Consider the following 15,125-nt stretch of genomic DNA (forward strand, 5'->3'; position numbering starts at 1 on the left):
GGATTCATTGTCTCTGGTTCTTGACAGGCCTAAGCCTTTGGCCTTAATCTTTTCTACCTGGAATAAACCCGATTCATGAGTCCACAAGAATCCCTGGCAAACTCGGGACTTGGCAAATTTAAGAGCCATTTTATTCCAGGACACGGATTCTTTTTTGGGTTTGTTCAAGGTTTTGAACGGGGCCCCATGAAGATTTCCTCCGAAAACGGTGACGAATACATCACGCTGTCAAAAGTCTGCAGAATTGTAACCTAACGATTAGTCCTCTAAGACTATAAGCTCCTTGTGGGGAGGGACCGTGTCTACCAGTTATGTTGCAGCTTAATCTCCCAAGCAGTCAGTACAACACTCTGAGGACAGTAAGTGCCCAATAAATGCCATTGATTAAGTGATTAATGAGGGTCTGATGTTTTTCAAAACCAAGCGGCACCTGGGGTCGCTAACAGTGAAGCCAGAGGGTGACCGTGCATACGCTTTCCCTCCGGCTGCACCCTTTTTGGTGGTCAGACCAAAATCACAGAAATAATTTCATAAATTACAGAGCTCTGTACCAACAAAATCGAATTAATGAGAATACGGATGACGTGGACGATAGAAAAAAAGCGATTTATAGGAAGAAGGAGGAAGGAGAGAAAAGTAGTCATCCTTGGCCCATAATACCCAGTGTTATGATTTAAGGAAATGGCTTCAGAGTGGCAAACATTCTACACAGAAGGCCTCCGCTACGGTGTTTCCGTGGCTTGTACGGAGGTAGAGGAAACTGTGAGGTTTTATTCATGGTTTTCACAAAAATGGGCATCGACACACTGGACTTTACAAAAATACTTCCCCGTGGGTTCTGCTCTGGCTACGGAGGGAGGAGAAGGAGTGGAGGGGAGCCCTGTAGAGTGTGGTTATTGAGCAGAATTAGTCTCTCATGCATGGAAGCAACACACCTTGTACATCCCAAAGTATAAATTCCAGCAGCCCAGAAGGAAACATAAAGCTTTTCTCCCCAGGCGTGATTGGCCCCGCCCCCATCCTCAAGTTTTGGGCCCCCGTTTCTGGGACTTAGGACAAGTCGAGACTGGAATTCGGGCCCTGGCGGGGCCCCTATGAACGTGTCATGGGAGATCATCCACTAATTTCCATTCTGTCTCGACACTCCCAGATGTTAATGCAAAATTCGAGGTTTTGGTTCAGCTTCAGGTGGGCTGGGTTAGAATTCGTATGGCTTCATTAACCATGCAAAATAAATTTACCAAATACCGAAGTGAGAAATTCTATGAATGCAAAAAATCTGAAAACGTATAATCTGATTTCTGGTAAATAGCAACTTCACTAAAATGCATTTCACCTGATACTTTCCTACTCGTCGTGACTATTAAGGCAAATTATTGAAATTTAAAGATATGGAGGGGTGGGGGAGAGAAGACGACTTGAAAAGAACCGGCTTTACTTTTCAATAAAAGTAGAAGTATTTCCTAATTCATCATCATGGAGAAGATGCTGCCTCACTTCCTCAGGCTCGCTCGACTTTCCCACAAGAAATGTAACTTCACATTTACTATCGATGACCAAAAACAGCCTCTGAGAATGAATCAGCAAGTAATTGAGAAGACAGTTCGTTCCAAGTGACCGTGGACCAGCCGCCGAGGTTCATTAGATGTTTTCATAATTATTCATCAAAACTGTATCATTACCCCAAATGCATGCAAGTTGCTACATTTTAAAAGGTCGATGGTCTTTGACCACAAGCTTATGCAGAATACTCACATTAGCGTATGCCAACCGAGGGCCCGACGCAGCTGCCCATATGATCACTTTTTGGCTGGCGAATCCCTTCACTCCATCTTCTCCAACTTCTCTGCAAAGTGGGAATCTCCCAGGCTTTCTATAACCCCCACTTTCCTGTACGGGGTCTAAAAACCAGCCCTGGAGCACAGGTGGCTTCCCTCCCCTACTCCATGCCTGGGAAAGGACGAGGGGGTCTGCCTGCCTGTCTGAGAGGCATTTTGAAAATAATAATAATAATGATTATGGCATTTGTTGAACGCTTACTATGTACCAAGCACTGTTCTAAGCGCTGGGGTACAGGCAAGGCAATCAGGTTGTCCCATGTGGGCCTCACGGTCTTAATCCCCATTTTAAAGATGTGGTAACTGAGGCACAGAGAAGTTTAGTGGCTTGCCCAGGACCAGAGTTGGGAACTGTTAGGAACGGGAGAGGAAAGGGACCGTCTCTCCCCTCACCACCCCAACTTGGCACTTGAGCGGTCAAAAATGGGACGGCCCAATTCTCCGTTACTCTTAGAAAACGGCTGTTACTCAAATGGCAGACGTCATTTCAAGACAACTGATCCAAGAGACCTCCTTGGCATGCTACAACTCAATTCTAATACATTGCACACCTCGTTCTCCTAGAACATGGGGGTAGCTTTCTTGCAAAGCTCAGTTTCAAAGAACATGCACCCTAAACTCAATGCTTTGCGTAGGGAATCGTGTGGCCTCGTGGATAGAGCACAGGCCTGGGAGTCAGAAGGACCTGAGCTCTAATCTTGGCTCCGCCACTTGCCTGCTTTGTGACCTTGGGCAAGTTACTTTACTTCTCTGTACCTCAGTTCCCTCTGTAAAATGGGAATAAAGACTATAAGCCTCAAGTGGGGCAGGGACCAAGTCCCACCTGATTACCTTGAACCTACCTCAGCGCTTAGTATAGTGCCTGGCACATAATCAGCACTTAACGAACACCACAATAATTATTATTACCTGTATCAGTGCACGAGTTCCTTCTGATGCCGTGCGGAACCGTGTCCGAACTGGCTCGTGGTTTAAGAACGGCTCACCCCCCCCCGCCACTGCGCTCTAGCCAAATGTATCAAGGAACTATTCCACATTCTGTATACTCATATACCTCCGATGTGCTTAGAAACTCACAGATGGAACAGGGCTTCACGGAGTTGACCAAAGAAATGAAACTGTCCTTCGGGTGAAAGAGCCTTTTACAAATGAAGACTCTTTCAGTTTTGTGACGGTGACATTTGCCTAGGGAGTCATTACGCTTTACCCGGTAACATGAGCAATCGGCTTCACGGGCAAAAGTTATGAGCTAAAAAGACCCAGAGCACCAGGTGTGTGTATGCGTAGAGGAGACGCACAGCAGGCGTGTCGTCTTCTGTAAAACCACACTTCTTCCTTCTTGTTCGAGAAAGCTCTGGGGGGGGGCTGCACCTTAGTCATGGGGGGGGGGGGGGGGGCCCGAGATTTTAGGCTTCGTGAAAAGCCCAGTAATGTAAAATGGGGACCCGCAGCCTTGCAAGTTCTTTGGAGTTCTCGTATCGATCTGAGCTGAAGTAGAACTTTTAAGCATTTTTAAAAGGACCAAGGCTTAACTGTTTCATGTGTTCAAATACCCCAATCTTACCTCCTAACTTTAAGGGCCAATCCTCTTTCTCTCCTGGATCAGATACAACTATTGGCCTATTTTTTTTTTTTAAAGTAGTTCAGAAAAGCTGCCTCGTCTACCACACAGAGAGTTTGAGAAGACTGAGATGAATCAAATGCTCTTAGTTCTTCAAAGGCAAATACTACATAAATGCAAAAACAAAAGTTTAATGCTCAAAACAAAATACTTTATTCAGTAACACCAAAGGTTGAATCATACTGTAAGAAAGTGTACTTTCTTCCTTGGTTTTACACCCCCATGCTCATCACAACAGGTTTAAAATTATACTGTGCAGGCATTTTATTAACAATCAATTAATGCTATCTTATCACAACCACACAATGGACAGTCCATGATGTCACCCATTCACACTTGATTCACAGTACTGGTCACCAACAGTAACGATGCAGATAAATGAACTTTTCAACTCTGTGTTAGCTGCAGTAGGCTCCGTAGTCCTATGCATTGCAATCATTTTTTTTAGTAAATACCAAGCATTTAAATATCCTTTCCTTCGCCTTGCAGACCTACTGCTCTACAATTAGAATTTTTTTTGGATGTTTAGGAAAAGTCTAGCTGTAGTCAGCATATGCACCTCTATGTTCTGTTGCCAGAAATACATTTTTTAATATTTGTTAAGTGCTCTATCCACTAGGCCATGTTGCTGTTAGAAGCAGCGCAGTCTAGTGGATACAGCACTGGCCCGGGAATCCATTCATTCGGATTTATTGAGCGCTTACTGTGTGCACAGCACTGTACTAGGCACTCGAGAATCCAGAGGACCTTGGTTCTAATACTGACTCTGCCACTTGTCTACTGTGCGACTTTAGGCACGTCACTTAACTCGCTTGTATGTAGCCCAGTGCTTAGTGAGTGCCTGGCACACACAGTAAACATTTAAATACCACTTTTTCAAAAGTACTACGTGCCAGAAACAGCTTTAAGGGAGAGGGAGAGCAGTTATTTAATCCCTATTTTACAGATGAGAGAACGGAAGCACAGAGAAGTTAAGAGACTTGTCCAAGGTCATCCAGCAGGCAAGCAGGACTTGAACCCAGGTCTCCTTGACTGCTAGGCCCAGATTCTTTCCACTAGACCACACTTCAGGCTAAGCCTGGATGGGGCCGGTGAAAGTTCTCCTGATTTCCTTCTTAAAGTCCTCTAGTGGCAATTACCACGGTTCCACTGATCCTGGTTAAGAGCTAGATATTTTTAGCTGCGGCTAAACAGCGAAGTATATAGATCGGGGAGAGAAGCTGAAAGCCAAGAGATGGGAGTAATTAATTTTGAAACTCGCCCAAATACCAAATAACGGACAAAGGCATGACGACTACTAGTGTGAACTCCCAACCATCTAAGTGGAACGGCACGGCTCCCCATTCCGGGGGAGGACAACATCAAAAAAGGGCTTGATTTTTGCCTTAGAAATCCTACCAAAAATGAACACTGGTGGAATATACTGGGCAGCAAGCAGGTTTAGGAAGATATCTGAAACAAGCTAGGTTTTATTACTCCAAAGATCTGGCCTTTGGAAGTTAGCTGCCAAACATATTTCTTACCAAGGAGATACGAAAAACCCATTTATTGTCCATTCACTCAATCGGGTTTATTGAGCCTTTACCGTGTGCAGAGCACGTTCTGTAAGAGGAGAAGAGATTCCACTTTCTCAGACCCAGTTCTGCCTTCAGTGGCTAGGTGATGAGCGCTACCCACTGTTTGTAAGAGTTTGCAAGCTTTAGACTGTAAGCTCCTTATGGGCAGAGAGCGTCCAATAACCACGGGCTTAGTACAGTGCTCTGCACATAGCAAGAGCTCAATAAATACCATTGAGAGGGTATGGATTACCAGAAATACCAGGGAGAGGGGTCTGGCAAGGTGGGACTGACGGAAGAGGACGGGGATAAGCAAAAATAAGCAAAATCACAGGCAATTAGGTACCAGATAGAAACATTCTGGGGAGTGAATGGTTCAGATTACATTCAGATATTTAAAAAAAAAAATGCATCTTCTCTAACTACTTAGATGGTGCTTTTAACTCCTCCCAAGGCACTTTCAGGTCAATTGTCCCATGTTTCCTTCATAACATTCCTGTGGAGCAAGGTTTTACCCATCAATTACTTAGATATTCACCTCTCCCCCAGCCTCCCAGCACTTACATACATACAGACCCATCTAAATTTGATTTCATTGTCTGCCTTCCCTCTCTAGATAGTAGGTGCCTTGTGAGCAGGGATCTTGTCTACCCACGCTGTTTGTTGTCTTCTCCCAAGTGCTTAAGTATAGTGCTCTGCCTACAGGAAGTGTTCAACAAGTACCACTGATTGATCGAGAGGCAAGTATTATTACCCCCATTTTATAGATGAGGACCACTGAAGCACGGCGCTATTAGGCGACTAATCGGAGGTCCCCCAGGACAGACCCAGCTCTTTGACGTTAAGTCCCAGGGGCATACCAACTGTGCCCACTCTCATCGCCTCATATCTACTCCAGCAGTTACCCTTAAACACTTAATAAACACCACAACTAACCATCTGAATGGTTATTTGTTAGGCGCTACCTATAAGCTAGATACTGTACTAAGTGCTAGGGCAGATACAAGACTCAGGTTGGACCCAATCCCCGTTCCAAATGGGGCTCGCCTCTTAATCATTCATTCAATAGTATTTATTGAGCGCTTACTATGTGCAGAGCACTGGACTAAGCGCTTGGAATGTACAAATCGGCAACAGATAGAGACAGTCCCTGCCCTTTGACGGGCTTACAGTCTAATTACAGTTACAGTTAATCCCCATTTCACCGATGAGGTAACGGGCACAGAAGTGACTTGCCCCAGGTCACGCAGCAGAAAAGAGGCAGAAGTGTGATCAGAACCCAGGTCCTCGGTCTGCCAAGCCCGTGCTCCTTCCGCTAGGCCACCCCGTTTCTCAGAAGCTTTTTTAGCTCCAAGAAAAGAGGACAACACAATTTCAAGAGTAAACTGTGGCTGCGGTGAGCACAGAATAGACAAACGTACAGCCAGTCCCTCCCTGCAGATTTAAGCAGCAGCAGCTGGGCTTTCTAGGCTCCTCTCCACCGCGGCCGAGGGATCTCCGTCTCCCCGTCCGCTACCAGCCCCTCTCCACCGAGGCCGAGGGAACCTCTTCTCCCCATCCGCTATCGACCCCTCTCTACCTAGGCCAAGAGAAGAAACAAGGAACGCAGCTGTCTTCCCTCCCCACCACCAAGGACTGCTGCTCCGGACAAACGCCCCGGGCACGCCGGGGATGACGGCTGCTGCCACGTGCTCGCGGCGTGTCCCCCGCCACCGGGCAGCCGGCCAGGTCGCCTGCTCTGGAGCCAGCACCGGTTTTCTTTCCTCCGCCCAGTCAAGGGGAATACATCCCCCGCCTGCTTTCCACCACCCAGGCAGGCAAGAGAAAAGCACCCGCAAAATCCCGGGAAGATGCGTGGCGCTGAAATTTCTGCTTCTCTAGCTACAGCACCTTATTGATTCTGTTTTGATTATGTCCGCCTGACCCTGTCTCATCTTGTTTTGGGTTTCAACACTCCTGATGGTTCTGTCTCTAGTCCCCTGGCCTCCTTTATGTTCTTAGACCGTGAGCCCCTTGAGAATATGGGGACCTTGTCTAATTCCCACCTCTCTATACTCCACCAGCACCTAGTGCAGTGTTCTGCACACAGTCAACATTTGATACTATTTACTACTACTAGATTTCAAAAACCACCGACACTGAGCACTTTTTCCTTTTGGGGTAGAGCATTTCGCGATCACAGATTTGTCTGGAGCGGGCAAGATATATGAGAAAAGGGAATAATGAACATCTACGGCCAACTGATGTCTTCAAAAATCAACTTGGGGAAAAGAGTTTGTAAAATCTGACAATCTTTTGTGATAACCAGGGCTAGTCTCTCCCTTGTCATTATAAAGGCCACCTTCTCACTGTGCTTTGGATCTCGCCTGTCTCTCCGCCGACCCCTGGCCCATGTCCTACCTCTGGCCTGGATCGCCCTCCCTCCTCAAATCCCCCACTCTCCCTCCCTTCAAACCCCTACTTTGATGGGACACCTCCTCCAAGAGGCCTTCCCAGACGAAGCCCCACTTTTGCTTAGCTCCCCCTCCCTTCCGCGTCACCCTGATTCGCTCCCTTTGCTCCTCTCCCCTCCCCCCTCCAGCACTTAGGTATATGCATATATCCATAATTCTATTTATTTATATTGATGCCCGTTTACTTGTACTGATGTCAGTCTCCCCCGCTCTAGACTGAGCCAGCTGTGGGCAGGGATGGTCTCTACTGCTGTATTGTACTTTCCAAGCTCTGTACACAGTAAGCGCTCAATAAATACGACTGAAAGTGAAGAGACACCTATTTATCGATACATTTTCATTACCATATTCAGTTTCGTGATGACTCTAGGCTACAAAGTAAAAGGGCACAAAATTCCACGTTGTTGGTAACACGCTGGCTGAGCTAACCTCATCTGCGGCTTGAAAACCCCGTGGAGCTGTTTCAAGGAGGTTCCCGGCCCAGGGAAAAAGCTCGACCGGACGGGACATCCCTCCTGAGCCGCATCCGAGCCACTCTGGGAGCCAGTGTTTACCGGTTCCAATCACCACCGGAATAGTTTTCCAACTTTGGAGATTTTTCTCGATGACTAATAGGCATACCAAATCCAACGCTGGCTTTACTCTCAGCATGGCCTAGGGGAAAGCACCAAACTGAGAATCCGGAGATCTGGGTTAGAAACCCAGCTCTGCCGCCAAGTTTTACTTTACCTTCAGTTTTACTTTAACCTCCTGAGGCCTAAGTTTCCTTATGTGTAAAATAGGAATAAAATAAATTGGAAGCCCCACGTGGGACAGAGGCTGGGTCCAATCTAAACATGTGTCAGTCCCATTCTTAACGCTATTATTATCACTAATAAAATAATTGCCCAAGTACTTACAATCTTTAGTGGGGCTCATCATGGAATAATAATAATAATAATAATGGTATTTGTTAAGCACTTACTATGCGCCAAGCATTGGGGTAGATACAGGGTAATCAGGTTGTCCCACATGGGGCTCACAAGTTTTAATCCCCATTTTGCAGATGAGGTAACTTAGGCACAGAGAAGTGAAGTGACTTGTCCAGGGTCACCCAGCAAACTGCTGGCAGAGTCGGGATTAGAACCCACGTCCTCTGACTCCCAAGCCCGGGCTCTTTCCATTAAGCCACGCTGCTTCCACATTGCTACCCAGTTAACTTGGGAACCATGGTCTAATTGTGTTACTGGTGGAAATAGAAGAGATTAGCAAATTTTTAATTAAATGTTACAGTGAGTCACCAATTTTTAAGTTGGAGCCTTCACTACCTTTTTTTTTTTTTTTAATTAATTCTGGGTATGTCACTAACACAACAGAAATGCCTCAATCACGATGCCAAAGCAGGTGTGGTCCTTAAGCCAGGTAAACTCCTACGGTTTGAGTTGGGCTCTAGGAGACAGACTGCTGCCGGGGAGGAAGGGCAGGAGGATAGGATGGGAATCTATCAATCCAATTCAATAAAAGTGAGAAACTGAAAAAGAATCTTCAAGCTGTGTACTTCTTTGGCTTTTCCACTATTACCTTACACAGAGACAAAGTTTACACTAAAATGTGCCCCGATAAAGATATGAAAAGTTAACTGACATTTTAAAGTATTTCTTTAAAAGTACTACAGCTTTCTTCACCCACCTCCAAATATAAGAATTGGCTTACTTTAGCCATTCAAATGCATTCCTTTCCAAGGGTTTTAAACTAGGATTCCTTGCTTTTATTTTTTAACCATACTTTGTGAACAAAGAACCCATTATCATTTCACTCTGATTATCACAGAATTCCTCTCCATCCTTGCTCTCCTTAGCAGAAAGTCACTACTCTGTTGATTTTGCTAAATGGGTTAAAAATCCACTTTTAACCAGCAGTGGTTCAAATGTACTTTGTTTCTTGACCTCTGACAGGAAGTAATTTGCTCTGGCACATAAAAAGCAACATAAATCTCCGAAAAGTATACTTATTGGTGAATCAGGAGTGTGAGAAATAAGTGCAGCTGCAGAAATGGACAGGTGTATGTAAAGAAACATGCTAAACTTTTCTGAAATCGCTACCGGCTAAACAGCTAAGAATGAGTCAAGGGGTTTAGTGTGGGGAAAAAAAGTGCGGATGCTGATCTAAAGACCTTTCCCTTTCATCCGACACGAATTCTCAGAAAATCTGCATTGTGTAGCTTATTGGTCAGAGCTAAATGCTGCCTCTCATAAAAGCAGACAGTCGGTTAGAGAAAGCAAACCCAATGTTCCCTGATATTTCATGAAATTAGATTGAACGCCTAAAGGGGCTCAACATTTATTCCACCCTTTTTCAGTACTCATCTTCTTCCCACAAATTTAGAAGTTCCCCTTTGGAAAAAACAAAACCCTACATATTTTTCTACAGCATTCCAGATTTAGCAGAGCACAACTAAACCGGGTGACGCTTCAGTTTCATTCGGTGGTCAAGGACACTGTTGAAGAAACATTATGTACCGAAGCTCAGTCTCGAGAAAGGACAGATACAAAATACCAGAGAGATAGTCTCCCAAGAGATACTCTTCGCCAGGCAGCAGGAGAGGGTGCTTAGTCACCTTCCATGACAAGCCTTGGGGGATAAAGGGGATAGTTTTTCACATAATTCTACGTAAGAAGATATATTCAGGAGTACCTCCCACTGTCATTCACGGTGGCCATACAAAGGTGTGGCTGAATGAACCTCTGCTGGCCACCAGGCCAGTGAAGGCCTTGAAGCCTACCTACAGGATTCTGACGGACCATAATACTAGAGTTTTTAAAGCTTTTATTCTCACTGTGAAGACCCAGTTCACACTGCAAAAGCATCTGGTTTGGTTTCCACTGGGACGAGCAGCCGGGGAGGGAGGTTTTTAAGAGGCCTTCTAACCCATCAGCCACCCTCTCCTCGGGCTGGGGATGTCCCAATCTACTTCAGTAAAATGCTACCCTGAAGGGGTGAGAGATGAATAATGACTATTAAGGTGGTTTTTGAAGAGTACCCATGTCTCTGTTTAGATGGTGTGATTCAATCGACTCTGACCAGATGGTGGAAGAACATATAGTTGCTAGACACTCATGCCTCTAGTCACTACATCAACTGGAAAAGAACCTGGGCTAAAGGGATAAAGCCTCAATTTAATCAATGAACAGGTCTAAGCCAATCATAATCATAGCTGGAGACAATCTTTTTTTTTTAAACAGTGCAGAGCACTGTACCAACTGCTTAGGAGAGCACACTATATCAATATGACATACACATTCCTTGCCCACAATGAGTTTATATAAATCAGTACCACGCATGGCCTTTTCCCCCCTGAAAAAAAGAAGGGGGGCAGGTCCTTTTAAAGCACCCACACACCACCAATTAACTCAAAGAAAACCGAATTCCTTTATTGCAAAATGTTTTCAGATAGGAGGCGAAGAAAAATTTCACTAGGTGGAATGTTCACAAGGTGGTAAATTTCACCTTAACCATTTCTTTATTATAAGACACTAGAAAAGACCCTGGCTTTCCACTGATGGGAAAGGTATTTCAGAGGAAGAGATTATAGGAGATAAACAGGCAGATATGTTACAAGTCAGTGTTAAGCTCCTTGTGGCCAGGAATTGTATCTTGTGCACTGCGCTCAGGTGCTCGAAAAAATCCAAAAATGACAATAAAAGGAGATTACTGTAGCACACACAGCCAAACACACCATCAGACCCTACAGAGTCGGACAAAATTAGTCAAAAAGCCGTTGCTTCCATAGTACAGAAGAGTCGGGGATCGAAGATGAACCCACCAGTGGCTGGAGGGGCTAGTGGCTTATGGCTAGCCTGAAATCCTGGCCAAGATCCTTGGCAAAAGAACTATGATTGCGTTTTCACTTCTCTCTTCGTGCTGCCCCTTCACATTAACAATGGCACTTATTAAACTCTAAGTCCCTAACACAATGCTAAAGAGCTGGGGTATTGTCACGATAAATCGGAACTGGTCTCTGTTCCATAGCAAGCGCTTAGTACGGTGTCCTGCACATAGTAAGCTGCTCAATAAATACTACTGAGTGAATATGGAGCTCAAAATCTGAGAAGAGGGAGTATATATATATATTTGGACAAATGACTTGGCCAGCATGGCAAAGGTCCACTGCCGTCTGCTGCATGGCCTAGTTGTCTAGAGCAAACTTGATTCTGCCGAGATTACCACCCTGCTTCGGCTAGCCAACCTCCCACGCCAGGCCCTGTATCTTATATCGAGGAGACTTTCGGTACAACTCGGCTGGCGGGGAGGGGACAACGATGACGGTCAAAGGTTTTTTCGGAATGGTCTGTGCGTCTGAACCCCTGTAGCCCTGTCTCCTGGTCAATAATAGCAATGAAATAGCGACAACTCCCTGAAAATACATTTACTCGCTTGCCCACAAAACTAATGATTTACCATACAGCTCTCATTCTTGCACATTAACCTGCCCGGATTAACCTCCAATAGACACGACAATCACTGAAGCAGCCTCAAAGCCTCTATACACTGCACGGCTGTCCCCTGGGAGGACAGCTTGCACTTTGGTGATGCAATAAGTGTGTTCTTGCATCAGAACCTGCCCAGACGACCTACTGGGTCCGGTTTGATTGCTAGGTCTAGGGAGGGATGCCAGGATCTGAAGAAGCAGGAAGGTGGCACTGGGCACAAGATAGGGCCCGAAACTAAATGTGACAGGGAGGCAATGTGGGAAGCTTATGGTGGGGGGAAAAATACCAACATCAACTTGGTTTTCCCTGATAGGGAAGTTTCCAGTCAGGTAGTCGTCAGGCAATCATATTTACTGAGAGCTTACTGTGTGCAGACAAGTGTACCGGCACTTGGGAGGGGACAAAAGAGAAGCAGCGTGGCTCAGTGGAAAGAGCATGGGGTTGGGAGTCAGAGGTCATGGGTTCTAATCCCACCTCCACCACTCGTCAGCTCTGGGCGAGTCACTTGGTTTCTCTGGGACTCAGTTAACCTAATCTGTAAAGTGGGGATTAAGACTGTGAACTCCATGTGGGACAGCCTGATGACCCTGTATCTCCCCCAGTGTTTAGAAGAGTACTTGGCATATACTAAGCACTTAAATACCATTATTACAATTCAACTATAAACAGACACATTCCTTGCCCACAACAAGCTTACAGTCTAGTCTAATGTGGGACGGGGACCGTGTCCAACCTGATTAGCTTGTATCTACCCCAATACTTAGAACAGTGCTTGACACATAACATGGACTTGAATAGCATAATAATAATAATGCCCTCTGCTCAGGATCATTACATTGGTGTCTGTCAGTTAAAACACACACACGCAAATCACCTACGGATAAGGGCCAAATTTCTAAAAAATACCATCCATTCTCTTTCCACCTCTAGTCTACAATTTGTCCGAAAGATGCTTCTTCAGGTCGACAGGTAAGTCATAGATACTTACGTGATGGCAACAAACCCCCAAAGTTCTCCAACTTTTGCCTTAAACGACACAGAAAGCGCTAGGATGTGTTGTTGGGAGAACTGAAGGAAAAATTTGGGGATTACCACAAAGAGGGAAAAATTCACATTTTGCAATATGTATTTATTAGGTGTGTGATGCATTGTTCTAGGAACTTCACCTAATTTGCTCTGATTAAACATTTCCTTTCAAAATAAAACAGGGCACAGCCACTCTAAATAACTAATGATTTTCATTACTAACAAATTTCAGCTGATTAAATCTTCAGTTTTTACCCAAGGTGAGTCATTAAAACCAGAGAACATATATTCATGTGCTCATCCAAAGATTCGTCTTCACAGATGTTCGAGGAAGTCTGTCAAAATTTAAGGCCATTCCTTGGAATTGAAGCAGCTTGGCCTCGTGGATAGAGCACTGGGGTGGGAGTCAGAAGGAGCTGGGTTCTAATCTAAGTTCACCGTTTTTCTGCTGTGTGACTCTGGGCAGGTCACTTCACATTTTTGTGCCTGTTTCCTCATCTGTAAAATGGGAACTGAGACTGAGCATCCCAGTGTGGGAGAGGAACTGTGTCCAATCCAGTTTGCTTGTATCCAACCCAGAGCTCAGAGCAGTGCCTGGCACATAGTAAGCACTTATTAAATAATTATTATTGGAATTTACTGCCTGATGTAACTCAAGACATTCTGAGAATATAACTCATAAAACAAATCCAAATTAAGTCAGAGGTAATTAGCAGTATTTTAAGGGCTTACAGTGTGCAAAACAGTATACTAAACCCTGGGGAAAAGGAAAAGGATATTGATTCAGACACAGTCTTGTACAAGCATCATCTTAATTTTGATTCTCTGGAAAACCACCTAGATTTATTGAGGTTTCTACAATGTGCAGCCCCCAAGTCTCAAGGGGGCTCTGACTCAGAGACCAGGGCTCTGATCCCAATTTTCACACTGCTCCCTTCCAAAGGCAGCAATCTAAAATGTATGCATCTGTTGGATTTCACAGCCATGCTCTGCAAATTCAGATTGCTGAATTTCCTTTTTTAACCAGTTCCATTCAAAAGAAAATTCTAATAAGTTTCAAGATTTTTATTTTGGCCTTCTGTTTTGCCAGTTGAGTCAGCTTGAGGTAAATAACTTGGAGAGAGGCAACTGCAAAACCAGGATTAGAAGAGCAAGGGGGGGAAAAACATGAGTGAGGACAGAGTCTTCCTGGCTTCTGGAGTTGTGGGGAGGGTAAAGGGACCGCTCTGAAGCAAAAAATGCACAGAACCTCAGAGGCAGAAATCCTTTTGATGAAAGAATGTTCATTCATTCATTAGTATTTATTGAGCGCTTACTATGTGCAGAGCACTGCCTATAGCTACACTTACTCCCTTACCACAGCCGTCTAGAGTGGTTAGAAAGAAGAAAATCCAACACCAGGGTTGGCCTGAACAATTATTGGGATCAGGTGAAAAGGGAAGATCTCAGCTCCATCTCAGGCTCCAAAAATACTAGTCACTTGTTCCCTTCAGCTAGCAGTATGGGGGCCGTTATGCCTAGACTGCAGGACCAGAGGTATGGGAGTTTATTACAGGGCAAAATTAGGCCTAAAGTCATCATTGGGACACGTTTCTTCGCGTGGCTTTTGATGTCCCTGCCAGAGGCAGAATGATACTTCATTTTTGCTATAGTGATTGCGTTTACATCATTACCCCATATGAATAGAAGAGGGGAACCCTACCATAACTAAGCTGTGAAAGAGATTTTAAATGCAACAGGGGGCTCTGCCAGAAATGCCATTTTCAATAATAATAACAATGTAACAATGGAGCTAAGCTCTGTGCTTCTGACAGGATATTGTGGAAAGCATTTTCAGCCCTCAAATGTATTGCCTGCAATTCAAACGCATTATTGGAAACTGATTTTGAAGGTACAAATTGGCTCCAGGTGAGGTGCTAATGATAACTGATAAGCATCAGAGAAAGGAGTGAGGTCCGGGGACTTATTTTTCCGGCAGCTCCTGTCTCTTTTGGCTCTGTGCTCTTTGGATTCCTGTCACTTTCCCCTGGCCCTTTCAATTTCAGGCTGCTGCTGATAAAATGGACCTTCTTAAAAGCCCATCTCCTCCAAGAGGCCTTCTCTGATTAAATCCTCATTTCCTCTACTCCTACTCCCTTCAGTGTCACCCTTCTATTTGCATT

This window comes from Ornithorhynchus anatinus, chromosome 10 (genome assembly GCF_004115215.2).
Source record: "Ornithorhynchus anatinus isolate Pmale09 chromosome 10, mOrnAna1.pri.v4, whole genome shotgun sequence".
In the NCBI taxonomy this organism is placed as follows: Eukaryota; Metazoa; Chordata; class Mammalia; order Monotremata; family Ornithorhynchidae; genus Ornithorhynchus; species Ornithorhynchus anatinus.